The following is a 27,160-nucleotide window of genomic DNA, read 5'->3' on the forward strand; positions in this document are numbered from 1 at the left end:
AATGCCCATCTACGATAGACTGGACAAGGAAAATGTGGCACATGTACACCGTGGAATACTATGCAGCCATAAAAAATGATGAGTTCGTTTCCTTTGTGGGAACATGGATGAATTTGGTAACCATCCTTCTCAGCAAACTGACAGAAGAACAGAAAATCACACACTGCATATTCTCACTCATAGGCAGGTGTTAAACAATGAGAACACGTAGACACAGGGAGAGGAGCATCACACACTGGGGTCTGTTGTGGGGGGCAAGGAAGGACAGCAGGGTGTTAAAGAAATCAGGGAGGGATAAAATGGGGAGAAATGCCAGATGTGGGTGACGGGGAGATGGAGGCAGCAAACCATGTTGCCATGTGTGTACCTACACAACAATCCTGCATGATCTGCACATGTACCCCAGAACCTAAAGTACAATTAAAAACAACAAGAAACAAAAAAAATCGACTTTAAGTCAAAAATTGTCACAAGAGAGGTCATTATATAATTACAAAGGTTTCAATTCATCAAGTGGATATAACTATTATAATGTATATGCAGCCAACATTGAAGCACCTAAGTACATGAGGCAAATATTACCAGATTTGAAGGGAGACAGACGGCAATATAGTAATGGTAGAGGATTTCCACATCTCACTTTCAACAATATACAGGTCATCCAGACAGAAAACCGTAAGGACCCAGCCAACTTTAACAACACTATAGACCAAATGAACCTATCAAATATAAACCTAACATTTCAATGAACTGCAACAGAATATATACTCTTTAAAAATGAACATAAAACAATTTCTAGCATAGATCCTATGTTAGACTACAAAATAAGCCTTAACAAATTTAAGAAGACTGAAATAATATTAAACATCCTTTCCACTCACAATGGTATTAAATTAGAAATAAATAACAGGAGAAAAATCCCAAATTTACAAATACGTAGAAATTAAACAACATATTCCTGAATACTGAGTCAGAGAAGGAATCAAAAAAGAAAGTGAAAAAGTATCTTGACACAAGTGAAAATGGAAAAACGACATATGACCCTTATGAGATGGTGTAAAAGCAGTTCTAAAAGGGAAGTTTATAGCGACAAGTGCCTACATTTAAAAAAAGAGAAATATTTCAAATGAACAATCTAATATTATACCTCAAATAACTAGAAAAGAGCAACTAAATACAAAGTCAGCAGAAGAAAATAAGAAAGAATGGAGCAGAAAAAAATGAAATAGAGTCTAGAATGACAACAGAAAGATCAACAAAACTAAGATTTGATTTTGGAAAGATAACACTGACAAATCTTCAGTTATATGACAGAAAAAAGGAGAGATGACTCTCAGATAAGTATAATTATAAGACATTATAACTGGTAACAAAGAAAAACAAAGGATCATAAGAGACTATGAACAATTATGTACAAATTGGATAACCTAAAAGAAATGGATAAATTCCCAGAAACATACATCCAACAATATTAAACCATAAAAAAAATGAAACTAAGAGGAGACAAATAAAGAGTAACGAGATGAAATCAGTAATCAAAAACTCCTAACAAAGAAAGAGTCCAGGACCTGATGGATACGCTGGCAAACTCTAACTAACATTTACAGTAGAAAAATTGTTAATCTTTCTCACAAGCTTCAAAAAGAAATTGAATGAGAGGGAACATTTACAAACTAATTTTATAAGGTCAGCATTACCCTGCTACCAAAGGCAGACAAGTACACTACAAGCAAAGAAAATTACAGGCCAAAATTCCTGGTAAACAAAGATGCAAAAATCCACAACAAAATACTAGCAAACCTAATTTGACAGCATGTTAAAAAAATTATATACTGTGATCTCTGAGATACAAATATAGTTCAATATGTACAATTTGATAAGTCAATTTAACAGAATGTGGGATAAAAATATAACTATCTTAATAGTACAGAAAAAGCATTCCATGTAATTCAACATCCTCATAATTTAAAAAAAAAAAATCTCTCCACAAATGAAACACAGAAGGAATGTATCTCTACACAATGAAGGCCATAGACCATAAGTTTATAGACTAACATACTCAATGTTAAAAAGTTGAAAATTTTTCCTCAAAGATCAGGAAGGAAACAAGGAAGCCAACTCACATCAGTTCTCAGTATTATACCCAGAAGTCACAGCCAGAGCAAGTAGGCCATAAAAAGACATATGAGACATGCAAATCAGAAACAAAAAAAGTACAATTATCCATTTGCAGATAACATACTCTTACATATAGAAAACCCCAACAACTCCATCAAAAACTACTAAAACTAATAAACAAATTCAGTAAGGTTACAAGATACAAAATCAACATACAAAAATGGGTTGTGTTTCTATATACACAATGAACTATCCAAAAAGGAAATTTAAAAAAAATCCCATTTACAATTGCATCCAAACATAAAATACTAAGGAACAAATTTAACCAAGGAGTTAAAACTTTTACACATTAAAATCTACAAAACATTAGTGGGAAAAAAACCCTAAAGCTACAAATAAATAAAAAAAAAATATTCTGTGTGAAGCAATGCTTACTAGCTCTTATAATCAGCTGGCTGATTATTCTACTTCCAGCTTTTCCTTAAAAAATTAAATTTCAGACACACATAAGAGAGGAAAAATTCTCCAAATTATCTGTGTCTACTTCTGAATAAGAGTCACAAACTCTACAATTAGATCATACAGATTGAGTTCCATTAAAGTTTTCCATTAGTACACATAGATTGTTTCATTTTTCATTAAACATAGATATAGTTATTCCTAAAGCAACAACTAACTATATTAAATGCAATTTTTAAAGGGAAACATAGGAATACTCATGTTTTGGGTAGTCCTTTTCTAATTAATCAAATAGTGGTTAAATCTCCAATGCATTGTGCCCAAGTCTTAATTTACAAAGATGACTGAAGGATAACATGGAGAGTCTGATGCCATTAAGAGATTTTTAATATTCAGAGTTGCTGAAGAAACAAGATGCACAGCATGCCACACAGGGCCTCATGGGAAAGACACTAAGGTGGTCAGCAGGCAGAAGACAAGAGCAAGAACATTTAGGCCACTGCCTTTACTGGGGGTTCTATAGGAAAGGACAGGCAGGGCAAGATTGGGTTTGGCTAGCTTGAACAATTTTAGTAGGCGTTGGGCTATAGGGGTCATCCCTAGTTGCCTGGCTCATGGCTCTGGGATTATTCAAGCACAAGAATATTGCCTCTTGGTATATCTGGACCAGTTATAGGAGGTTGACTAATGGTTAAGTTTAACTGTTAAAGAGGGACAGCTCTTCTCTCCCTAGGAAATAACCTTTTAAAGAGAGTAAAAAACTTCATTACCATAGTTGACCTAAAAGCAGCCACCAATTAAGAAAGTGTTCAAGCTCAATATTTAAGTATTTCAATTCTACTCACTTTACTGAACACCTAACATCACATTGCACTAATCTATTAGTAGAAGCAACAATGTTAATATAAGTAACAAAAGCATTCTCTCCTGTGTAAGTTATATCAGACTGAAATAACAGCTCAACTATAATAACTTATATTCTAAAGACCATATAAAACTGTTAACCCAACTCAGGCATGTCCTTAAGGAAAGATTTAAAAAAGTAAAAGAACTCGGCAAACCTTACCCCCACCTGTTTACCAAATACATTACCTCAAGCATTACCAGTATTAGAGGCACTGCCTGCCCAGTGACCTATGTTCAATGGCTGTGGTACCCTGACTGTGTAAAGGTGGCATAATCACTTGTTCCCCAAATAGGGACTTGTATGAATGGCCACACAAGGGTCTAACTGTCTCTTACTTTTCATCAGTGAAACTGATCCATCCCTGAAGAGGCGGATACGACCAAATAAGATGAGAAGATCCTATGGAGCTTCAATTTCCTAACACAAACAACACTCAAAAAACATACAGGCATTAACTTATCATCCATGCATTAAAAATTTTGGTTGGGGTGACCTTGGTGTACAGTAACCTCCAAACAATATAAACTAAGACCACACTAGTCTAACTAAATTAACAGACATTGGCCCAATAACTTGGTCAACGGACCAAGTTACCGTATGGATAAGAGAAAAATCCTATTCTAGAGTTCATATCGACAATGGGGTTGACCACCTCAATGTTAGATCAGGATATCCCAATGGTGCAGCCACTATTAAAGGTTCATTTTTCAAACGATTTAAGTACCACATGATGTGAGTTCAGACCAGAGACACCCAGGTCGGTTTTTATGTATTCAGTATTTCTCCCAGTATGAATGAACAAGAGAAATAGAGCCTACTTTACAAAGTGCCCAAACCCAACAGATGATATTATCTCAATCTAACAATTTTCCCTGCCTGAGAACAGGGTTCATTAAGATGGCAGAGCCCAGTACCCACATAAGACTCAAAGCTTTACACTCAGAGGTTCAGTTCCTCTTCTTAACACCAAGTTCATGATGAACCTCCTCCTCCTAAGTATTCCTGCCCTAATCGGCATTTCTAACACTCATCAAACAAAAAATTCTAGGCTGTATACAACTATGTAAAGGGCCCAACATCATAGGTCCCTACACAATACTTCAACCATTCGCCAATAAAACTTTTCATAAAAGAATCTTTATGACCCTCCACATCTACTATAACCCTTTACATAACCGCTCCTACCTTAGCCCTTTCCATTGCCCTCCTATGAGCTCTTCTCCCCAGACCAGATCCCCCAATCAATTTCAACTTAGGCCTTCTATTTATATTAGCCACATCAAGCCTGGCCATTTATTCCATTCTATGATCCGGATGAGCACCCAATTCAAACTGTGCACCAATTGGTGCATTACAGACTGTAACCCAGACAATTTCACATGAAGTCACCCTAGCCATCATTCCATTATCAGTCCTACATTTTATATACACTCATTACAACACAAGAACATTTCTGACTTCTACCACCCTGACTCCTAGCCATAATATGATTTATCTCCACATTAGCAGAAACCAACCGAGCTCCTTTGGTCCTAACAGAAGGAGAATCAGAACTCGTCTCAGGTTTCAACACTGAATATGCTGCAGGTTCATTCACTCTCCTTTATAGCGGAATACATAAATATTATTATAATAAATGCCTTAACTACACTATTTTTCTAGGAGCACCCCACACCATAATTTCACCAGAACTTTACACAATAAATTTAATCACCAAACCCTTCTCTTAACCACCCTATTTTTATGAATTTAAATGAATCCTCAGTTCTCCTATGACCAGCTAATACATTTATTATGAAAATTTTTTTTATCACTTACACTAGCACTATGCATATGATATCTATCTCAATACCTATTCTAATGTCCAGCATCCCACCCCAAACACAAGAAATGTGTCCGGAAAAAAAGAGTTACTTTGATAGAGTAAATTATAGAGTTTTAAATCCTCTTTTTTTTAAGGCTATAGAAATTGAACCCACACCTGAGAATTCAAAACTTTCCGTGCTATGTATTATGCACTAAAGTAAGGTCAGCTAAACAAGCTTATTGGGCCCATATCCCCAAAATGTTGGTTTAATCCTTCCTGTACTAATTAACCCACTAGCCCAACTCACCATCTCCCTTACTATCTTTACAGGAACTTTCATTACAGTATTATGCTCACACTGATTCCTCATCTGCGCAGGTTCAGAAATAAATTTATCAGCCATCATGCCGATCCTAATAGAAAACATAAGCCACCGCTCCACAGAAGCAGCCACCAAAACTTCCTAACACAAGCAAGCACATCATAATTCTTAAAATAGCTATTCTTTCTAACAACATGCCCTCCGGACAATGAACAATTACCCCTCACATTAACCACCTTTCACCCATAATAATAGCTCTGGCAATAAAACAAGGAATAGCCCCCCCTTTCACTTTTGACTCCCAGAGGTAAGCCGAGAGACCCCCCAATACCTGCCATACTTCTCCTCACATGGCAAAAACTACCTCCCATCTCATGTAACTTCAAATCTTTCCATCAATCAACACAAATAACCTCCCATTAATTTCAATTTTAACCATTATAACTGGCAGCTGAGGAGGACTTAAACACAACTATGTAAAATCCAAGCCTATGCTTCGATTACCCATATAGGATGAGTAATAGCAGTATTAACCTATGACCCAAACATCACCACCCTAAACTTACTTATCTACTATATTCTAACAGCTTCTATATCCATAATACTTAACTTAAACTTGAATACTAAAACGCTATCACTATCCCACACCCGAAATAAACTAATGTGATTAATACCTATTATTGCACTAATTCTATTAACCCTAAGAGGCATACCACCATTAATAGGAGTCTCTCCTAAATAAGAAATCTAACAAGAGTTAACAAAAACAATAACCCAATTATTCCAATTACTATAGCGATAATAACTCTACAAAATCTATACTTTCACATAGGCCTAATTTACTCTATTTCAATAACAATATTTCCTACATCCAACAACATAAAAATAGAATGACAATTTGAAAACATAAAACCCATACTGTTCCTTCCTCCACTGATCATTTTTTTTTTCACTCTCCTTCTACATATAACCCTGTCAATATTAATCACAACTAAGAGCCTTCAAAGCCCTCAGGAAGTAAATTATACTTAATTTCTGTATCAATTTTATGGACTGCAAAACTTTACTCTGCATCACTTGAATGCAAATCAACTACTTTCATTAAACCAAGCCCTTCCTAGATGGATGGGACTTTAACGCACAAAAATTTAGTTAACAGCTAAATAACTGATCAACCGGCTTCAATCTGCTTCTCCTGCCATAAGAAAAAAAAAAGGCAGGAGAAGTCCCAGCAGGATTGAAGCTGCCGCTTTGAATTTGCAATTCAATATGATAGTATCTCCTCCGGACTGGTAAAAAGAGGCCTATTCCCCTGTCTTTAGATTTACAGTCGAATGCTTCCTCAGCCATTTTACCTTTTTCTACCTATGTTCATCAACTACTGATTATTTTCAACTAATCATAAAGATATCAGAACATTACATCTATTACTGAGTGCACGAGCAGCAATAGCAGGCACAGCCCTAAGCCTCCTAATTCCATCAGAATTAGGCCAGCCAGCAATCCTACTAGGAGACCACCATATCTATAATGTTACTGTCACCACTCACACACTTATTATAATTTTCTTCATAGTAATACCAATCATGATCGGAGGCTTCGGCAACTGACTTTTCCCTCTAGTAATCGGTGCCCTGATATAGCATTCCTTCAAATAAGTAACAGAAGCTTCTGACTTCTCCCCACATCCCTTCTACTCCTACTTGTGTCCTCAGTACTAGAAGCCGGTGCTGGAACCGACTGAACAATCTATCCTCCCCCAGCAGGAAGCCTGGCACACACAGGAGCCTCTGTAGATTTAACTATCTTCTCACTCCACCTAGCAGGTATTTGTTCTGTCCTAGGAATCATAAATTTTATTACCATAATTATTAATATAAAACCTCCAGCCATAACCCAATACCAAACACCCCTTTTTGTCTGATCCATCCTTATTACAGCAGTTACTCTACTTCTTTCTCTCCCTGTTCCAACCACTGATATTACTATATTACTAACTGTAACCTTAATAATACCTTTTTTGATCCTGCTAGTGGAGGTGACCCTATTCTATACCAACATTTATTTTGATTCTTTGGGCACCCCAAAGTCTAAATCCTTATCCTACCAGATTTTGGAATGATTTCTTTTATTGTAACATACTATACCAGCAAAAAAGAACCATCTGGGTATAGGTAGAATATGAGCCATAATATCAGTTGGTTTCCTAGGCTTTATCATATGGGATCACCACATATTCACAGTAGGAATAGATACAGATACACGAGCATACTTTTCCTCCACCACTATAAGTATCATTATCCCTACCGGAGTAAAAGTCTTTAGCTGATTGGCCACATCACACGGTGGCAACATTAAATGGTCTCCTGCAACACTCTGAGCTCTAGACTTTATCTTTCTCTCCACAATACGTGGCTTAACAGGAATTGTATCAGCCAATTCATCATTAGACATTATTTTACATGACACGCATTATATATTAGCCCATTTCCACTATGTCCTATCAATAGGGACAGTGTTTGCCATGATAGCAGGCTTAATCCACTGGCTCCCTCTATTTTCAGGCTACACACTTAACCAAACCTATGCTAAAAATCACTTCACCATTATATTTGTAGGTGTAAACTTAACTTTCTTCCCACCACATTTTCTCAGCCTATCTGGAATACCTGGATGATACTCCAACTACCCCGATGCATCACTGCATGAGATATTATTTCATCTGCAGGCTCATTCATCTCATCAACTGCAGAGGTACTGACAGCCTTCATAGTCTGAGAAGCCTCTTTCTCAAAATGAAAGTTTTTCCCATTGAACAATTAAATAACTTAGAATGACTTTATAGCTGTCTCCATTTTTATTACACATGCAAAGAATCAGCCTATGTAAAATCTTAAATGAAAAAGGGATTCAAATCTCCAGAAACTGGTTTCAAGCCAATCCCATAAACCCTACAACTCTTTCAAGAGCCAGAACCTGGCTCTGGTTCTGTCCTGGTCATGGTCCTGCAATATTCTGGGGCTTGGCCCTAACCTTGTACAGGCCCTGACCCACCATGGCCCTGACCCCTTCGGTGCTCTGGCCTCACCTTTACCCTGCATTGGTCTTACACTGGTCATTTTCTACTCTGGTTCTGCCTTGGCCCTGGCCCTGCCTTCTTGAACTTTTCCTGGTCTTGCCCAGGGCTGACCCCAGGACTAATCTGTCCATGACCTAGTCCTTGTCCTGACCTCCTCTGCCCTGTTCCGGCCACACACTGTGCCCTCTGCTTGGCCTAACCCTGTTCCTATTCCTGCCACTGCTATGGCCTTCCCCTGCTTTTAGCCATGCCCTGTACTACCTTAGTCCTGCTTAGTCCTGCTCTGGCCTGGCCCTACACTGGCTGTGTCCTGTCCTGGCTCTACCTTTGCCTAGTCCTGGTCCTGTTCTGGGCCTGCCCTTACCTTGGAAACTTGCTGGCACTGCCCTCTGTCTGGCTCTATCACCAACCCAGGCTTGGCCTGGCCAATGGTGGCCCTGGCAATACCCTGGCCCCCACTGGCTGTGCCTTGGCACTGGACCCATCCTATGATTGCTTGGCCCTGGTGCTTCTTGGCCCAGGATTGTCCTTGGACCTGCCCTGGCTATGACGTGGTGCTGGCCACACACTGTCCATTCCATGGATTTGAACCTTCCCTGCTGTGGTTCTGCCCTGGCTCTACCCTTCCCTGGTCTGCCTTAGCCCTATGTATCCCAGTCCTGCCTTGGCACTGACCTTGCTGTGACCTTATGCTAGTCTTGCCTAGCTCTAGCCCTGCCTTCAGCCTGTGCAGGCTCTGTATCTGACCTAGCCCTCCTCTTGCCTTGGCCCCTGACCCTTCTCTGGCCTTGCACTTGTCCTGGCCCCTTTCTGGCACCGTCTTTTTGGGGGCCCTGCTCTGTCCATATCACGACTCTGGGCTTGCATGTGCCTGTCCTGTCATAGCCTGGCCCTTTTCTAGTCCTGCTCTGGCACTGGCCCTACCCTGTCTTGGCTTTGTGCTACCTATATCTGCCCTTCCCTGTCCTGGTTTTGTGCTGGTCCTGACCACGACCTGTGCCAAGTTCTGGTCCTGCATTTTCCCTGTCCTGTCCCTCGTTTTCCCTGTTTCTGACTTTGTCCTGGTCCTGGTCTTGGTACTGTCATAACACTGGCTGTGACCCTGCCTCTCATTTCTCCCTGGCCATGGCCCAGCTCAGGTTCTGTCCAGGCTCCAGCCTGACCCCAGTCCTGGTTCTGCCCTGGCTGACCCATGACTGGGCACTGCATTACCCAGTACCCTGGCCCTGACTTGCCCAGGACCCTCATCCTGTCACTTGTTCTGCCATGTTCCTGACCCTCTCTTGGCCCTGGAACTGTCCTGACTCTGGTCTTGTCCTGCTTCTTACCCTGGTACTGTCATGGTCCTGACGTTTCCCTGGCCCTATCCTGCAGTGTCCTTTCCTTGGCCCTCTGCTACACTGTACTTGTTTCTGCCATGAACCAGTCATGCCATTACCCTATCTTACTCTGAACAGTTTGTGCTCTGGCCTTGGCCCTTTTCTGGACCTGTCCTGACCCTGTCTTAACTTTTGCCCTGCCCTGATTTGGTGGTCTTGTCATATCCCTGGCCCTAGCCCTTTCCTTTTCCAGGCCCTGACCCTGGACCACAGGTCTCTCCTGGACCTTCCCTGCCCATTCATTCCCTGGTCTTGTTCTCACCCTGAAATGACCCTGTACTGACACTCTCTGCCTTGGCCCCGGCCCTACATTTTCCTTACCCTGGCCTTGCACTGTCATCCTCTGTTATGGCCCTGTAATGGCCCCAGAATACCCTGGCCCTGTTCCTAGTTGTACCCCAGCTATGACCCCTGCCCTGCTTTTTGCTATGCCTTGTACTATCCTAGCCCTGCCCTATTTTGGAACTGGCCCTAACCAGGCCTTGCACTGCCCTCTCCCTGCTTTTGCTTCTTGCTGGTTCTGGTTCTGCCTTGATCTTGCCCTCCTCTGGACCCTCCATGTTTCTGCTTTCTCCTTGGCTCTGAATCTGCTGTGGCCCTGGCCCCAGCCTAGACATGGCCACAGTGTCTTAGAGCCTGACCTTACATTGCTTCTGGCCTGCATCTGACCTTGCACAATCCTAGTTCTACCCTGGTCCTGACCTCACTCACCCTGCTTCTGGTCTTGCCACTCTGACCTGGCCATAGCCCTGACCTTGACCACTGGCTCTTGCTCCTATCCCTGGTCCTGCCATGGTGCCGACCCTATCATGGTCCTGCCCCAGTCTTGTCCTAGACCTGGCCATGGCACTAACCCTGTCCTGGTCCTGACCTGCTAAAGGCCTTATCATGACACTGGCCTGGCCCTGGCCCTGATTTGCCTGAGCCCTAACCCAGTACACGCTCTTCTGGCCCTCGCCCTGACTCTGGTGCTATCACTGTCTGTACCTAGCCCTGTTGCTGGTCCTGCCATGTCCCTGACTCTGGCCCTGAGGATCTTTCTTTGCCTTGTTCCTGAAATTGCCCTTTTTCCTAGTCCTGGTCCCAGCACTGGCCCTGCCTCAGCACTTCTCTGGTTCTGGTCCAAACCCCAGCCCTGCAATGGACTTGCCCTACCTTTATCCTGTGTGACCCCAGTCTTGTCCTGCCCTGTCCCGGTGGTGACTTGGCCTTGCCATGGTCTGGTCCTCCCATTGCCCTGCCTATCCCTTCCCTGGTTGTGCCCTGGACCTGTCCTGATCCTGACCCCTCCCTGTTCATGTCTTCGATCTGACCCTGGCTCAGCTATGGACCTTCCCATATCCTTCCTCAGCCCTTGCACTCGGAGCTGTCATTCAGCCCTGGTACTACCTGGTCCTTCCTTGGGACTTTCCCTGCCCCATGGTCTGGTTCTGGTACTTCCCTGCCTTGCCCTGAGCTGGCCCTGGACCTATGATATTCCTGGCCCTGGCCCTGGCCCTGACCCTGACCCTGGTCCTATCCTTATCCTGTCCCTGATCTACATGACCCTGCCCCTGCAAGCTCTGACCTTCCCCTTCCCCTGAAATTGTCCTGCGCTTCCCTGGCTCTGTCTTGGCTCTGGCCCTGCCTTCTTATCAGACTTGCCCTCACCCTGCTCTGGGATGACAACCCCAGGCCTACTCTGTCCATGGTATAGTCTGGCCCTGCACTGCCCTCCTCTGCCCTGGCCCTGCCATGCCCAGAGCCCAGTGTTTTCCCTGGCCCTACTCCTAGTCCTCCCCTGCCATGGTCCTCCCCTGCATTTGGCCAGGCCGTGTGCTACCTTGGTCCTGCTTTGCTCTGGTCCTACCCTTAACCATACTTTGCCCTGGACCTGCCTTTGTCATTTCCTGGTTCTGCACTGGCTCTATCCATGCTCTAGACCTTTCCTGAACCTGGACTTGGACTGGCCCTGTCCTTGATGCAGCCATGCCCTGTCACTGAATCTACCTTATGGCTGACTTGGTCCTGGTCTATCTTGGTCCCGTCTTGTCCCTGGACCTTCCCTGGTTATGGTATGGCACTGATCCTGCCTTGTTCAAGCCATGGACCTGACCATGCCCTGGTGATGGCATGGCTTTGCCCTTCACTGGCCCTGTCTTAAACCTGTGCTCTCCTAGTCCTGTGTTAGCTTTGACCTTGCCCTGGCCCTACTCTGGTCTGCTGTGGCCCTCCCTTCCCTTTGTCTTGCCCTGGCCCTGACTCTGGTTCTCACATAGCCCTGTCCTTACCTTAGCTCCTCCGTGGCCCTGCCTTTTCCTTGGCCCTTCAGTGACCTTGCCCTTGTCCTGGCTCCTTTCTGGCCCTGTCTTGTTGTGGGCCCTGCCGGGTCCATGTTCTCAGCATGGCCTTCTGTGACCACACTCTGACATCCTCTTGCTGCATTCTTGCTCTACACTGGCCCTATCCTGCCTTTGCTCTGTACTACCCTATCCCTGCCCTGCCTTGTATTGGTCCTGAACCTGCCCTGGCCTAAGCCCTGGCCGTGCCATGTTCCTGGCTATTTCTGGTTCTGCCCTGTTTCTACTCAGCCCTGGCCCTCATCTTTGTCCTTTCATGTCCCTGGCTCTTACCCTGCCCCTGAATTTTTCCTGGCCATGACCCAACCCTCTTCCTACCCTGGGTCTTGCCCTGCCACAGTTCTGGTCCTATCCAAGCTCTGCTCCTGCCCTAGCACAGTCCTGACTGGGCAGTGCCATTTTCCTTGCCCTGCACTGCCAATACGAGGGTGCTAACCCAGCTCTGGTTCTGTCATGGCCCTCACGTGGCCATGTTCCTGATCTTACCCATTCCTCCAGCCATCCTCCTGTCATTCTCTATCCTGGCCCTGTACTGGCCACACCATACCCTGGCACAGTGTTTGCCCTTGCCCTGATCCTCATCCTTCCCCTACTATGGTCCTACCCTGCATTTGGCCAGGCTGTGCTACCTTAGTCCTACTCTGCCCTAGCCCTACCCTACCTTGGCCCTACCTTTGGTTTCTCCTGGTCCTGGTTCTGCTCTGGATCGGCTCTTGCCCTGTACCCTAACTGGTCCTGCCCTGATCTGGCCCTGTCCCTCACCCAACCTTGACCTGTCCCTAAACTGGCCCTGGCAACATACACGCCCTGCAATTACTGTGCCTTGACACTAGACCCACCCTATGTCTGCTTTAACCCTGGCCCCTCCTTGGCTCTGCATTTACCTGCCCTGCCCATAGCAATGTGCTGACGCTGCCCATGCCATTGAATTGACCCTGACCTGGCCCTGTCATTCTGTGGTTCTGTCCTGGCACTAGCCCTGCCTTAGTCCTGTGCTATTTTAGTCCTAACTTGTCCCTAACCTTGCCCTAGCCCTACCCTGGCTTGATGTGTCCCTCCCTACTCTGGTCTTCCTCAGTCCTGGCCCTGCCTTTGGCCTCCTCTGACTCAGGTTCTGAACTGGCCATTCTTGCCTTCAACCCTCCCTGGCTTGCTTTTTCTCTGGCACTTCTTTGGCCTTTTCCTTACCCTTGGCCTTCCCTGTCCCTGCCTCTACTCTGACCCCTATCTGCCCTGCCCTTTCCTTGTCCCTGTACTACACTGGCCCTAGCAGGCCCTACCCCTTACCTTGACCTGGGCCGGCCATGCCTTCACTGTGACCCTGCCTTTTGTCCTGACCTTGGTCCTGACATGACCCCAGGCTTGCCAGTGCTCATGATCCTTGTCCTGTTCTAGCTGTGACCTGTACTTGGACATGCCATGGGCCTGATTTGTCCCATCCTTGACTTGGTCCTTCTCTGCTCTGTCTCCACCACATCCTTGCCTGTTCTGCTCTCTCCCAAGACTGACCTGGCCATGCCATGGTCCAGTAGTGTCATTGCCCTGGCCTATCCTACCATGGTTGTGCCCTGGACCTCATCCCTGCTGGACCTGTCCTCACCCGACCTTGACTTTTTCTCTACTCTGTATGGACTGGCTCTGGATCTGCCCTACCATGGTCCTTCCCTGTCCCTGCCATATCCCTGACCATAACCCTGCTCTTATCCAGGCCTGACCCTGACCCTTCCTGGTCCATGCCAAGGACCTGGTCCTGCTCTGTACTGGTATAGCCCTTGTCTTGACCCACCCTTCCCTGCTGTGCCCTGGCTGTGTCTTCACCCTGCCCTAGCTCTGCCCTTGACCTACTCTGGCTTAGACCCTGACCTGGCCCTACCTTGACCCTTAACCTAGCTTTGACTAGGCCCCACACGGGACCTGGCCCTAGCCCAGACCTGGTCCTACACTTTGGCTTGCAATAACCCTGAATCTGCCATGGTCCTGTACTGGACTTGGAGGTATCCTGGCCCTGAATTGACCTGGACCAGCCTTGGCTTGTCCCTACTTTGGCCCTACCATCGTCCTTCCCTGTTCTGCCCTGTCTTGGCACTGAAATGACACTGCAACATCCCAGTCGTACCAATGCCCTGACCTACCCTGCCTTGCCTGTGCATGGCCCTGGTCCCACACTTGATTTTCACTGTCCTTTCCTCAGCCCTGGCCCTACCTTAGCACTGTCCCTGCCTTCTCTATGAACCAGCTCTGGCCATGCCCTGCCATGACCCTACCTTGTCACAGTCCTGGCCCTTCCCCCACCCTGGTCCTGATCCTTAACCTACTCAGGACCTTCCTTAGACTTGCCCCTCTGTTACGGCCCCACCCTGGCAATAACCTACATCCTGGTCCTGGTCCTGCCCTGCTTGAGGTCTTACCCTGGTTCTTCCCTGGTCCTGATCCTGTCTGACCCTGAAATGTCTGGCATTACCCTGGCCTTGCACTGCTCTGGGACTGACTCTGGCACTGTTACTGCCCTAGCTGCAGCCCAGTTGCTGGTGATGCTATGGTCCTGACCCTGTCCCCAGACCCTGGCCATGCCATGAACCAGCCCTATCCTTGCCCCTGTCCTGTCCCTACTCTGGCCATTCCCTGTCCTTTCCTTGGTCTTGGTACCATCCTGGTCCTGCCTCTGCCTTGGTCCTACCCTAGGTTTGACCCTACCCTGGCCATCACTCAAGAGTTGGCTGGGCCCTGTCATGGACCTGACCACAGCACAGACCCAGCACTTTGGGATGCTGATGCAGACGGATCACTTGAGGTCACAAATTCATGACCAGCCTGATCAATGCTGTGAAACTCTATCTTTACTGAAAATATAAAATGTAGCTGGGCGTGGTGGCAGGCACCTGTAATCCCAGCTACTCAGGAGGCTAGCACAAGAAAACTGCTTGAACCCGGGAGGCAGAGGTTGCAGTGAGCCCAGATTTTAACGGGCAAAATAGTTCCAGGTTTCTAAAGCTGAGTGTTCTGAGCAGTAAGCTTTGAATCCTGAAAAATTTACTTACCAGAACATTCTTCAGTGATGTCCAAGAAGTGAGGTGTGTCTGCTCTGCAGAGATGAGTCAGGAGTAGTCAAGAAGCAGGTGGCTTGTCAACTCTGCCACACCAGAAATGATGCTCAGCAGGGCTTAGCAACAGCAGTCTCCCCTCTGAACCCAAAAGGTAAAGTCTAGGAGGAAACAAGAGGGGAGTTAGCCATGTTACAGAGGAACTCCTGAGGTTGGGAGGCCCCACAGGAAGGAAAATGCCAGGGAGACAGAAGCTTCTGACCAGTGTTCTCAAGTGGATTGTAATTAAAAAGTAGCTTTGGCAGCCATCCCAGAGCAAGCTCATGAGAGATGGGGTGACACAGCTGCCTGGCAGTTCTGGAGTTAAGCCCAGCCCTGGAGAAGCTGAAGTCCAGGGTGCCACCTGCATCTGCATGGCTGGAATCAACTCCATCACTTATTCTCCTCTTCCCTCCAAACTGTCACTGTAAGATCCTGCTCTGCCACTTACTAGCTGTGTGACCTTAGGCAAGTTACTTAATGTTTCTGCGCCTCTGTAAATGGCAGCTAATATTATTGTTTATTGTTATCAAAAATGGTTACATTTTTATAGGGTCACACATGGCCATTATCAGTTAGAACTGGGAAAGGCAAACATTTCTTCTGACGCATTAGATGATAAATATTTAGACACTGTAAGCCAACAAGCATTACATATATACATGTATATAGTTCATACATACACAGCTACAAGTACTCAGACACGGGCTCTTTCGCCAATGGCAATGACTTTCTGGCCAAGACTGGATTGATCAGTGGTCCTTCTCATGTGACATTTTCATGTGAAGTGTCAAAGGCTGCTGCCTTCTCTGTCCTGTCATTACACAACACTGAGTGAGCCCACTCTGGTCCCACTCCTGAAACCTCAGGACCGGGATCAGGAAGTGAGAGGCCAGGGGCCTCTCTTGCCCTGAAGTTCTAGCTACAGCCCCAGCTCTGGGCTCACCCAGGGGTCGTGTTTGTGCACTCCCAGGCCAGTGTGGGTTACACTGTGCCCCCCCGCTTAGAACACCCAGGGATGCCGAAATGAACCAAATGTTTCAGTGGCCAGAGAGAAAGGCAACAGCTAGTGTGGCCACTCGCTGGGGACTCCCCTGCATCCCTGGGCCAGTGTGGATAGAATGATAGAAAGATAAGAAACCTGAATAGACCAGTTATGGGTAATGCAATTTACATAGTAATGAAAAGTCTCCTGTCAAAGAAAAACACAAGAATCATGGTTTTACTGATGAATTCAATGAAACATTTTTAAAAGAGCTAATACCAATTTTATTCAAAATATTTCCCCAAAAATGAAGAGGAAGGAATATGTCAAAAACTTGTTTTATGACGCCAGCACTATTCTGGTACAAAAATCAGACCAAAACAAGACACAAAAAAGAAAAAGGCAAATAAACCTGATGAACACAGATACAAAAAATCCTCAACAAAATACATGAAAACTGCATTTGACAAGACAATAAAAGGATCATCTGCCATGATGAAGTGCGATTCATCTGAGAAACAGGAGAATGATTGAATAAACACAGATACATAAATATGCTACATCACATTCAGCAAATCAAAAAAACCATATAATCATTTCAGTAGATGCTGAAAAACGTAAAATTCAACAGTCCTTCATAATAAAAATTCAAAAAGCTATTTCACTGCTGCCGCCACCAAAAAAAGATACCTAGGGATAACCGGAAAGTTGGAAGATCCCACAACAAAAGCTATAAATCAGATGAAAGTATTAAAGCAGGCACATGTAAATGGAAATATATCCCATGTCCAAGCACTATGAAGAATGTATACATTACCCAGTGAGATCTACAGAATCAATGCAATCCACATGAAATTACAAAAGGTATTCTTCATAGAAATAGAAAAAAAAGCATCCTAAAATTCACAGACATCCAAAATACTTCAGATAGACAAAAGAATCATGAATATAAAGAAAAAAGCTAGAAGCATCAAAATACGTGATTTCAAAATATATTACAAATCTATAGTAACAAATACAGCATAATACTGGCCAAAAAAGGTGCAAGTGAGAGACAGAGAGAGACAGACAGACATAGAAGAATGACAGACAGACATACACAAATGAAACAGAATAGAGAACTCAGAAATAAATTAATGCCTTTACAGGAAACTCATTTTTAACAAAGGCACGAAGAACACACCTTTGGAAAAGACAATCTCTTCAATAAACTACTAGGAAAACACAACACCCACATGTACAAGAATAAATCTAGAACGTTATCTTACCAAATACAAAAACCTACTCAAAATAAAGATTTAAATGTAGGACCTGAAACTATGAAACTACTAGAGAAGAAAACAGCTTAAATGCTTCATGAAATTCGTTAGGACAAGGGATTTTCAAATAGACATCAAAAGCACAAGCAACAAAAGCAAAAAGAACCAAATGCAATTACATTCAAATTAGAAACTTCTGTGAAGTAGAGGAAGCAATCAGAAGAATGAGGAAACAATCCAGAATATGGAAGTATCTGCAAACTATGCCTCAGGAAAGGGGTTAATACACAAAACAAAGAACTCAAACTACTGAGTTTGAGTTCCTAATACCTACTGTCCTTCTAGTATTTGCTGTATGTGAAGCTGCAGTAGGCATAGCCCTACTAGTCACAATTTCCAACACATACGGCCTAAGCCGTGTGCAGAACTTAAACTACAGGTGCACACCACCATGCCTGGCTAATTGTTAAATGTATTGTAGAGGTGGGATCTCACTATGTTACGCAGGCTGGTCTCAACCTCCTGGGCTCAAGCAATCCTTCACCCTTAGCCTTCCAAAGAGCTGAGATTACAGATGTGAGCCATTTCACCATTTCACTAATCTTTAGACTAATTAAATTCATTTCCAAAAAATACATGTTTATTGTAAAAACAAATTAGGCAATGTGGAAAGATGTAAAACCAAAATCTTTTTCCTTCTTCTCTTCGTCTTATGCCCTGGGTGTGAACTCTGCTAGTATTTGGTTTATCTTTCTCACATCCTCTATCTCTTATATAGCTGGGATAATATGTGAGGGTTCACCAATTATGGTTTCCCCATCCCACACTCCCTTTTCTCTGGATTCCTCCTCCAATTACCATTTGGGGGAATAGATGCAAGATATCCATTGTTTAGGGAAGCTGTCACAGTGGAATCAGTGAAGAAATATGCCAAATTCTTGAGTTTTAAGACAAGAGTTCTCAACCCAGACATAAGATCCAAAAATTGAACAAATAGTATATTGGCTCAATCAGTTTTTTTCACACTCTTTCCAACCCCAGACTAGATAAAGCTGAGTTGAGGGAAGAGGTGAAATGGGGCGGAAGTAATGATAAAAGCAGTCATGGTCTCCAAGAAGGGATATTCCTGTATCCTACTTAGGGGTTAGATGTAAAGAAGTATGAGAGACTATTATTGAATTCTCCAGATAAAGTTTGGGGATGCAGGTGCAGAAGCGGCAGTGACACACTTCCACCTGGAGGTCTGGGGAGCAGACACCTCTCCCTGAGACTGAGATATAAAGTATATCCCCAAGCCTAGGAGCCAGGCTAAGGAAAAAGAACAATTCTTAATTAACTAAGCTTAAATGTAAAATGCCTGAATTTACCAAGAAATGACCATGACTAATTTTCTGCCACTATGAGAATTGGAGATTCCAAAGAAAGGTAAAATTGTATAATGGAACAATAAAAAAAGTTATATTCTGTACACCCTAAAAAATAATTTAAAAATATAAAAAATATTATCCCCAAAATTTGGGATATCATACTACCACCAGCAACATAACTTTCAAAAAATAACAACCTGAATCAACACAGCCACCCATAGCTTATTTATTAGCCTCTTTGCACTATTACGCTTTTGCCAACCCAACAACCCACGCAGCCTCTCACTGACTTTCCTTTCAGACCCATTAACATCCCCTCTTCTAATTTTAACAGCTGATTACTACCCCTTATAATTCTAGCTACTCAACATCACGTAGCCACTGATGCTTTCCCACAAATAGCTCTATATTTCCACACTAATTCTTCTACAAATTTTTCTAATTATAGCATTCACAGCCACAGACCTAATTATATTTTATATTCTATTTGAAGCTACATTAATACCCATTCTAATCATCACTACCCGCTGAGGGTATCAGCCAGAATGTCTTAATGGAAGCTCATATTTCTTATTTCATATACTAGGGGATCCCTCCCCTTACTTATTACATTCCTATATATCCAAAACATCTCATCACTAAATATACTAAACAATAACAAATATAACCCAAGAATTATTATGTTCTTGAACTAATAACACCACATTGTTGTCATATATGATGGCTTCCATAGTCAAAATATGTCTATACAGACTTCACCCATGACTTCCCAAAGGCCATGTAGAAGCCCCTATTGCTGGCTCAATAGTACTTGTGGCAGTATTACTAAAATTAGGGGGCTATAGCAAAATACAAATCACCCCGAACCCTCTTTATCCCTGCATTGTCCCTGGACCTTCCCTGGCTACAGTACGGAGCTGACCCTGCTCTGTTTATGCCATAGAGCTGACCCTGATCTGGCCCTGCCATACCGTGGTTCGAACCTGGCAATGTCCGGGCTCTACCCTTCCCAGGACCTGCCTTTGCCTTGTCCTAGTCCTGCCTCAGCCATGGACTTTTCCCTGGCCCTCCCCACCCGTTGCCTTCACCTTTCCATGGCCCTGCCTTTTTCTTGGCCATTCTCTGCCCTTTCCCTTGTCATGGCCCCTTTCTGGCCCTGACTTGTTGTGGGTCCTCTCCTGTCCATTTCCGAACCCTGGTATTCCCTGTCCCTGCCCTGCCATCCCTGGGCACTGTCTTTGCTTTATACTGATTTTGCCTTCTCTTGGCTCTGCACTACCCTAGTTCTGCCCTGACCTGGCCCCCAGTTCATCCTGACCTTATCCTGTGCCAAGCCCTGGTACTGCCACGTTCCTGCCTTGGCCTTGATTCTGCACTGCTTTTGGCCCTAATCTTGGTCCTATCATGTCCCTGGCTGTGACCCTGTCCCTGGTTTTTCCCTGACCATGACCCACCCAGGTCCTGCCCTAGCACAGCCAACTGGGCACTGTACTCCCTAGTGCCCTGCCCTACAATTCCCATGCCAGTGTGCTGCTCTAACCCTAATACTGTTTGGGCCCTGACTTGCCCATGGTCCTCGCCCTGCCATAGCCCTGACTCTAACTTGGCCTGGTCCTGCCCTTTCATTCATTCATGCCTGTCATTCTTACTTTGCTTCTGGCCCTGCCCTGGCCACTACCTGCCCTAGCCTTTCCTTGTCTCTCTGCTATGCTGGCCCTGCCATTTCCTGGTTCTGCCTGGGCCCTGCCCTTCTCTGACCTTACCTTGGTCCTGTGCTATCCTAGTCTTGCCTCAACCCTGACATTGCCCTTAGCCTATCCTAGCCTGACATGGGCCTCCGTACACTGGCCATATCCAGCCCTGGTCTTACACTACCCTGGCTGTAATTCTGACCTGGCCCTGCCCTTGTCTTAGCCCCTCCCTGACACTGCCTTGCTGTGGGCCCTGCTGTGGGCCCTGCTGTCCATGTACCAGCCCTGGGTATCTCTGTCGCTGCCCTGCCATACCCTGACACTGTCCTCACCCTACACTGTCTGCCTTGCTTTGCTTCTGTGCTACCTTAGCCCTGGCTTGCCTAGGCCCTGAGCTTGTCTAACCTTACCTTTTCTCAAGGTCTGACCCTGCCATGTCCCCGGCATTGCTCTGGTTTTTCCCCATGTCTTGACCTCTCCTGGCCCCATCGTGTCCCTAGCTATGACCCTGCCCTTGTTTATTCCCTAGCCATGACCCAGCCCCAGTTTACCCTCGTCCAGTCCTGACTAGGCATTGCTGTACCCACTTCCCTGGCCCTACCCTATCCTTGTCTTGGCCATGTGCTACCCTGTACCTTCCCTGGACTTGTGCTTGCCATGGTTTGATTCTGGCCCTGCTGCTCCTGCTGACTCTGGTCCTGTCATGGCACCCAGCCTGCCAGTGGTCACTGTCCTGGTCCTGTTCTGGCCCTGACCTGGACGTGGACATGTCCTGAGCCTGATTTGTCCCAGCCATTCCTGGACCTGTCTCTGCCCTAGTCTATCAGGTCCCTGCATATACTGCCCTTTCCTGGCACTGCCATGGCCCAGTCATGGCATTACCCAGTCTTACCCTACACTGGTTGTGCCCTGTTTCTGGCCTGCCCTAGCCCCTTCCTGGATTTGCCCTGACCCTGACTTGGCTTTTGCCCTGCCCTCTCTATGGTCAGGCTCTAGCCCTGTCTTGCCCTTCCCTGCAATGGTGCTACTCTGTCCTTATCCAGATCCTGAGCCTGCCCTGGTCTGGACCCTGGCCCTTCCCTTGCTCTTCCTTGCCCCACCATGTCCTGGTCTTGCCCTCACCCCACACTGACCCTTCATCGGCCCTCTCTGCATTGGCCTGACCCTGGCCCTGAGTGTGCCTTCTCCCTGGCCTTGCCTTGGCTCTACTCTGTCATCCTCTAACCTGGGCCTGTATTTGCCCCACCATACCCTGGCCCTGTTCCTAGGCCTGCCCCTGCTATGACCATGCCCTGCTTTTGGCAATACCCTGTGCTACCTTACTACTGCTCTGCCCAGGCCCTATCCTGCCCTGACCCAACTCTGACTGGGCACTGCACTACTCTGGCCCTGCCCTGCCCAACCCCATCCATGTCCAGGACCTGCTCTGGCCCTGTCTCTGGTCCTACCATGGCTCTGACCCTGCCACCAGTCCTGCCATAGCCCTGACCCTGACTTGTCCCTGTCCTACCCTGGCCTTTCTTTGGCCCTGTGCTACACTGGCCCAGCCCCAGCATGCACTGCCTCTTCCCTGGACCTGGGCTGGCCGTGCCTTCATCTGACCCTGATTTTTGTCCCAACCTTGGTCCTGACATGACCCCAGGCTGTCAGAGGTCATAGTCCTGGTCCTGTTCTGACCATGACCTAGACTTGGACATGTCATGTGCCTGATGGGTCCTGTCATTGCCATGGCCCATCCCTGCCCTGTCCCCACCATGGCCTTGCCTGCTCTGCTCTCTCCCAGGACTGACCTGGTCCTGCATTAGCCTAGTCATGTAATTTTCCTGGCCTACCCTTCCCTGGTTATGTCCTGGCCCTGGTCCCTCCCTATACCTGCCCTAACCCTGCCTTGGCTTTTCTCTACCCTCTCTATGGACTTCCTCTGGACCTGCCCCACCATGGTTCTGCCCCGTCATTGCCATATCCCTGACCCTATCACTGCCCTTATCCTGACCTTGACCCTTCCCTGGTCTCTGGTCCTTCCAAGGACCTGTCATGACTCTGCCAAGGCCCTAGGCCTGGTTTGTACTAGTATAGCCCTTGTCTTAAACCACCCTTCCCTGACATGTCCTGTCTCTGTCCTCAGCCCCCAGACCCTGCCATTGTCCCTTAACCTAGCCTTAACTAGGCCCTGCTCTGGACCTGACCCTAGTCCTATACTTTGGCCTGGTATTACCCTGGACCTGCCCTGTCATGAACTGGACTTGGAGGTATCCAGGCACTGAAGTGACCTGGTTCAGCCTTGGATTGTCCCTGTCCCGGCTCTACCATCATCCTGCCCTGTTCTGCCCTGTCTTGGCACTGAAATGGCCCTGCAACAGCCAAGTTATGCCAATGCCCTGCCCTACACTTTCCTGGCTCTTCCCTGGTCCTGGTCCTGCCCTCGATATGCCTTGACCCTTCTCAGCCCTGGTACTAGCTGGCACTAGCCTGGCTCTACCTTGACATTGGTCCTGTCCTGTCTATGAACCAGCTCTGTCCCTGCTGCACCATGACCCTGCTCTGTCACAGCCCTGGCCCTGGCCCTTATCCTGCTCAGGTCCTTCCCTAGCCTTGCCCCTCTGTTATGGCCCTGACCTGACCGTAACCTAGACCCATCCCTGGCCTTTCCCTGCTTAAGGCATTACTTGGTTCTGTACTGGTCCTGATCCTGTCCTGACCCTGAAATGCCTGGAATTACCCTGGTCTTGCACTACTCTGGCCCTGACCCTGGCTGTCACTGTCCTAGACCGAGCCCTGTTGCCAGTGCTGCTATGGCCCTGACCATTTCCCTGGACTCTTGCCATGCCATGAAGCTGCACTGTCCTTACCCTTGTTCTGGCACTGCCCTGGCCATTCTCTGTCCTTTCCCTTGCCTTGGCATCACCCTGGCCCTGCTCTGCCTGCCTTGTCTCTGTATAGGCCACACCCTAGGTTTGACCCTGCCCTGGCTGTCACCCTAGACTTGGTTGGGTCCTGTCTTGGACCTGGCCATAGCACAGACCCAGCAATTTGGGAAGCTGAGGCAGGTGGATCACCTGAGCTCAGGAGTTCAAGACCAGCCTGACCAACATGGTGAAACTCTGTCTTTACGGAAAATGTAAAACTTAGCTGGGTGTGGTGGCAGGCACCTGTAATCCCAGCTACTCAGGAGGCTAGCACAAGAAAATTGCCTGAAGCCGGGAGGCAGAGGTTGCAGTGAGCTGAGATTGTGCCACTGCACCCCAGCCTTGGCAGTAAGAGTAAGACTCCATCTTTTACAAAAAAAAAAGATTTAATGTGCAAAATAATTCCAAATTTCTAAAGTTAGTGTTCTGAGCACTAAGCTTTGATTCCTGAGAAACGTACTTACCAGAACATTCTTCAGTGATGCCCAAAAAGTGAGGTGTGTCTGCTCTGCAGAGATGAGTCAGGAGTAGTGAAGAAGCAGGTGGCTTGTCAACTCTGCCCACCAGAAACGACGCTCAGCAGGGTTTAGCAACAGTAGTCTCCCCTGTGAACCCACAAGGTAAAGTCTAGGAGGAAACCAGAAAGGAGTTAGCCAAGTTACAAAAGAACGGCTGAGGTTGGGCGGCCCCACGGGAAGGAAAATGCCAGAAACATAGAAGCTCTGGTCACAGTGTTCTCATGAGGATTTTTATTAAAAAGAAGCTTTGGCAGCCATCCCAGAGCAACCTCAAGAGGAGATATTGGGGTCACAGAGCTGCCTGGCAGTTTTGGAGTTATGCACAGACCTGGAGAAGCTGAAGTCCAGGGGGCCACCTGCATCTGCATGGCAGTAATCAAGTCTATCACTTATTCTCCTCTCCCTCCAAACTGTCACTGCAAGATCCCACTATGCCACTTACTAGCTGTGTGACCTTAGGCAAGTTACTAAACATTTCTGAGCCTCAGTAAACGGTAGCTAATATTGTTTACTGTTATTAAAAGTGGTTAAATCTTTACAGGGTCATGCACAACCATAAGCAGGTAGCACTGGGAGAGGCAAACATTTCTTATGACACATTAGATGGTAAATATTTTAGACACCGTAAGCCAAACAGCATTATATATATGTATATATTTCATACATACATAGCTACAGGCACTCAGACAGTGGCTCTCTCAACAATGGCAATGCCTTTCTGACCAAGACTGGATTGATCAGTGGTTCTTATGCCACATTTTCATGTGAAGTGTTAAAGGCTGCTGTCTTCTCTGTCCTGTTATTACACAACATTGAGTGGGCCCACTCTGGCCACACTCCTGGAACCTCACCACCGGAACCAGGAAGTAAGAGGTCAGGGTCCTCTCCTTCCCTGAAGTTCTAGCTGCAGCCCCAACTCTGGGTTCACCCTGGAGCCCTGTGTTGGTGCATTCCTAGGTCAGGGAAGGCTACACTCTGCCCCCCACATGACACCTGGGGATAGTGAGATAAACCAGATGTGTCAGTGGCCAGAGAGAAGGGCAGCAGCTAGTGTGGCCACTTGCTGGGGCCTCCGCTGCTTCCCTTGGCTGGTGTGGAGAGAATGATAGAAAAATAAGAAACAGAACAGACTAATTATGGGTAATGCAATTAAAGTAGTAATAAAAAGTCTCCCATCAAAAAAAAGCACAAGAATCATGGTTTTACTACTGAATTCAATGAAACATTTTTAAAAGAGCTAATACCAAATATACTCAAAATATTCCCCCAAAAATAAAGAGGAAGGAACACTTCCAAACTTGTCCTATGAGGCCAGCCCTGGTACAAAAACCAGACCAAAACACAACACAAAAAAGCAAACCACAGGCAAATATCCCTGATAAACACAGATGCAAAAAATCCTCAACCAACTATTTGAAAACTGCATTGGACAAGACAATAAGCAGATCATCTGCCACGATTTAGAGGGATTCATCTGAGAAATATGAGGGCAATTCAATAAACCCAAATAAGTAAATGTGCCACATCACATTCAGCAAATCAAGAAAAAATATATCATCATTTCAGTAATGCTGAAAAAAATAAAATTCAACGTTCCTTCGTAATTCAAGAAAGCTGTTTCATTACTTCTACCACCCAAAAAAGATACCTAAACACAACAAAAAATTTGGAAGATCCCACAATGAAAATGATAAAAGAGACAAGATATCAAAACAGACACGATGAAAAGATCGCCCATGTCCAAGCACTAGAACATTAAAATATCTATCACCCAATGTGATCTGCAGAATCAATGCAATTCATGTGAAATTACAAAAGACATTCTTCATGGAAACAGAAAAAAAATCCTAAAATTCACATAGAAATGCAAAATATCTCAAATAGATAAAAGAATCATGAACAAAAAGAAAAAAACTGGAAACATCACAATACCTGATTTTAAAATGTATTATAAATCTTTAGTAACAAAAACAGCATGGTACTGGCCATAAAAGTGGCAAGGGAGAGACAGACAGACACACAGACATAGAGAACTCAGAAATAAATTCATGCATTTAAAGTCAACTCATTTTTAGCAAAGGCACCAAAAACACACCTTTGGAACGGACAGTCTCTTCAATAAACTGTGCTAGGACAACACAACACATACATAATAAACGGTAAGAATAAATCTAGACCATTATCTTACCAAATACAAAAATCTACTCAAAATAAAGATTTAAATGTAGGACCTGCGACTATGAAACTACTAGAGAAGAAAACAGTATAAATCCTTCATGAAATTGGTTAGGACAAGGGATTTTCAAATACACATCAAAAGCCACAGCAACAAAAGCAAAAAGCGTCAAATGCAATTGCATTAAACACAGAAGCTTCTGCAAAGTAGAGGAAGCAATCAGAATGAAGAAAATTCAGAATATGGAAGAATTTGCAAACTATGCCATCAGGCAAGCAGCTAATACAGAAAACATATAAAGAATTCAAACTTCTCCAAAGCAAAAAATACAAATAACCTTATTTAAAAATCAGAAAAAGATCTACCCAAACCCTCTGTCCATCGCCCAGCATTATTTTTCCATCTTCTTTTCCCAACAGCCTTTGGCCCTTCCCTCTCGCCAGCCTTTTTCTTTCTCCATCTACCCCAAAGCTTTTTCCACATTTTCCCCCACTGTCATTTCACAAAGACTTCTCTACTCTCTTGCTCACTACAGTTTTCCCCACTCATCTACCCCAAAACTTTTATACACCGTTTTCCCCCACTGTGTTTTCTTCCTCTTTCCTGCCTCACTCTCATCCCGTTTGCTCCTCTATCTACACAAAAACATTTTCCCCATCTTTTACCAAAGCCTTCTCACCACTCCTGCTCAGCACCCTCTTTTCCCCCTTCATCTCCCCAAAACTGTTTGCCCCATCGTCTTTTTCCCCTTTCCTTCTTTCCACTCTC

General features: G+C 45.5%; 1 long non-coding RNA gene across 3 annotated transcripts in view; it reads right to left on the reverse strand.

Moving 5' to 3' along the window:
- LOC128931286 (uncharacterized) overlaps window positions 1–27,160 on the reverse strand; it is a 39,098-nt gene that overhangs the window by 10,894 nt on the left and 1,044 nt on the right. For all 3 annotated transcript variants that reach the window (XR_013528851.1, XR_013528850.1, XR_013528852.1), the window contains exons 2-3: window positions 24,163–24,325; window positions 15,449–15,612 (exon numbers count right to left, since the gene is read on the reverse strand). This is a non-coding gene — a long non-coding RNA (uncharacterized LOC128931286). The remainder of the gene's footprint in view (window positions 1–15,448; window positions 15,613–24,162; window positions 24,326–27,160) is intronic.

The sequence above is a fragment of the Callithrix jacchus genome, chromosome 17 (assembly GCF_049354715.1).
Source record: "Callithrix jacchus isolate 240 chromosome 17, calJac240_pri, whole genome shotgun sequence".
NCBI lineage: Eukaryota > Metazoa > Chordata > Mammalia > Primates > Cebidae > Callithrix > Callithrix jacchus.